Below are 3,408 nucleotides of genomic sequence, written 5' to 3'. Positions count from 1 at the left end.
CCAAGCCCTTGCCATCACAATGCTCCATTACCCCTGTCATAACCATGCTCCATGACCCCTGCCATCACGATGTTCCATGGCCTTGTCATCACAAGGCTCCATGACCCTTCTTATCACAATGCTCCAAGAACACTGTAATCACAATGCTCTATGCCCCTTTTCATCTCAATGATCCATGAACCCTGTCATCACAATGCACCATGCCCATCATCATAATGCTTCATGCAATTGTCATCACAACGAAATCAAAATGTTCCATGACCTCTGTCATAACAATGCTCCAAACCCTTGTGATCACAATATTCCATAACACTTGTCATCACAATGCCCCAGGATGCTCGTCATCACAATTATCCATGGTCTTCTCATCACAATGCTCTATGACCTTCGTCATCACAATGCTCAATACACTTGTCATCAACATGCTCCCTGACACTTGTTGTCTGTATGCTCCTTGAACCCTGTCATGACAAGGCTCCATGCCTTTTTCGTCACAATGATCCATGCCCTTTTCATCACAATGCTCCAAGTCCCATGTAATCACAATGGTACATGCCATTGTCATTACAAAGCTCAATGACGCATGCCATCAGAATGCTCCTTGGTCTTCTCCTCACAATGCTCCATGCCCTTGTCTTCACAATGTTCCATGCCCTTGTCATCACAATGCTCCATGCCCATGTTATCACAATGCTCCATGACCCCTGTCATCACAATGCACCGTGACTCCAGTCCTCACAATAATTCATGACTTTTGTCATCACAATGGTCCATGTCCTCGTCAACAACCGTCTCTGTGACCTTTTTAACCACAATGCTCCATGAACATTCTCAGCACAATGCTCCATGACCCTTGTCATCACATTGCTCCATGCGCTTTTCAGCACAATGCTCCATGACACATGTCATCACAATGCACCATGCGCTTGTCATCACAGTGCTCCACAACATTGTCATCACAATGCTCCATAAAATTTGTCATCACAATGCTCCATGCACTTCTCATCAAAATGCTCTCTCACCACTGATATAACAATGCTACATCACTATTTGTCACAATACTCCCTCACCCCTGTCATCACAATGTTCCATGACTCCTGTCATCACAATGCTACATGCACTTATCATCACAATGTTCGATGAGCCCTGAAATCACAATGTTCCATAACACCTGTCATCAAAATGTTCCATGACACTTTTCATCAAATTGCTCCATGACCCTGTCATCAGAATGCTCCCTGCCCTTCTCATCACAATGCACATCGCCCTTGCCATCAAAATGCTCCATGACCTTTGTCATCACAAAGATCCAAGACCCTTGGCATCACAATGCTCCATGTCATTGTCATCACAATGCTCCATGAACCCTCTCATCACATTGCTCCATGCCCTTGTCATCACACAGCTCCATGACACTTGTCATCACAATGCTCGATGCCCTTCTCATCACAATGCTCCATGCCTTTGTCATTACAGTCCTGCATGACCCATGTATCACAGTGTTCCGTGCCCTTGTCATCACAATGCTCCATGCCCACACTCATCACAATAATCCATGAAACATTTCAGACCAAAGTTCCATACCCTTCTCATCACAATACTCCATTACCCCTGTCATAACAATGCACCATGACACCTGCCATCACAATGATCCACGGCCTAGTGATCACAAGGTTCCATGATAATTCTCATCACAATGATCAAGACCCCTGATATCACAATGCTCCATGCCCTTGTCATCACAAAGCTCCATGACGCATGTCATCAGAATGTTCCATGGCCTTCTCATCACAATGCTCCATGCCCTTGTCATCACAATGCTCCAAGACCCTTGTCATCACAGTGCTCCATGCTGCATTTCATCTCAATGCTCCATGAAATCTGTCATCACAATGCTCCAAGACCCTTGTAATCACAATGCTCCATGCCGCTTTTCATCTCAATGCTCCATGAACCCTGTCATCACAATGCACCATGCCCATCATCATAATGCTTCAGGCTATTGTCATCACAATGAAATCAATATTCTGAATGACCTCTGTCATCATAATGCTCCAAACCCTTGTGATCACAATGTTGCATAACACGTATCATCACAACACCCCATGATGCTCATCATCACAATTATCCATAGTCTTCTCATCACAATGCTCCATGATCTTTGTCATAACAATGCTCAATACACTTGTCATCACAATGCTCCCTGACCCTTGTCGTCAGTATGCTCCTTGAACCCTGTCATGACAAGTTTCCATGCATTTTTCATCACAATGATCCATGACCATTTCATCACAATTCTCCAAGGTCCCTGTAATCACAATGCTCCATGCCCTTGTCATCACAAAACTCCATGACGCATGTCATCAGAATGCTCCATGGCCTTCTCATCACAATGCTCTATGCCCTAGTCATAACAATGCTCCAAGACCCCTGTAATCACAATGCTCCATGCCCCTTTTCATCAGAATGCTCCATGAGACTTGCCATCACAAGTCTCCATGGTCTTCTCATCACAATGTTCCAGGACCTTGACATCATCATGATCCATTCCCTTGTCATCACAATGCTCCATGACCCCTGTCATCAAAATAATCCATGAACATTTTCAGCCCAATGCTCCACGACCTTCTCATCACAATGCTCCATTGCCAATATCATCACAATGCTCCATGACCACTGTCATCACAACACTCCATGACACCTGACAACACAATGATCCAGGACTCTTGTCATCACAATGCTCCATTCCCTTGTCACAATGCTACATGACACCTGTCAGCACAACTCTCCATGAACATTTTCAGCCCAGTGCTCCATGACCCTTGTCATCACAATGATCCATGCCCTTGTCATCCCAATGCTCCATGACCCCTGTATTCACAATGCTCCTTGACGCTTGTCATCACAGTGCTCCATGACACATGTCATCAAAATGCTCCATGCCTTTGTCAGCAAAATGCTACATGACCTTGTCATTACAATGCTCTATGCGCTTGTCATCACAATACTCCATTTCCATAGTCATCACAATCCTCCATAAACTTTGGGATCACATTGCTTCATGCCCTTGTCATCACAATGCTCCATGCTCCTTGAAATCAAAATGATCCATGACCTCTGTCATCACAATGCTCCAAACCCTTGTGATCACAATGTTCCATAACACTTGTCATCACAATGCTCCATGATGCCTGTCATCACAATACTCCATGCCCCTTTCATCACAATGCTCGATGACCTTTGTCACCACAATTCTCAATACACTTGTCATCACAATGCTCCCTGACACTTGTCATCAGAATGATCCTTGAACCCTGTCATGAAATGGCTCCATGCCTTTTTCATCACAATGCCCTATGCCATTTTCATCACAATGCTCCATGCCATTGTCATCAAAATACTCCACAA

This window comes from Mesoplodon densirostris, unplaced genomic scaffold (assembly GCF_025265405.1).
Source record: "Mesoplodon densirostris isolate mMesDen1 unplaced genomic scaffold, mMesDen1 primary haplotype scaffold_37, whole genome shotgun sequence".
NCBI classification, from domain to species: Eukaryota; Metazoa; Chordata; class Mammalia; order Artiodactyla; family Ziphiidae; genus Mesoplodon; species Mesoplodon densirostris.
Note: the sequence above shows the minus strand (reverse complement) of the source record.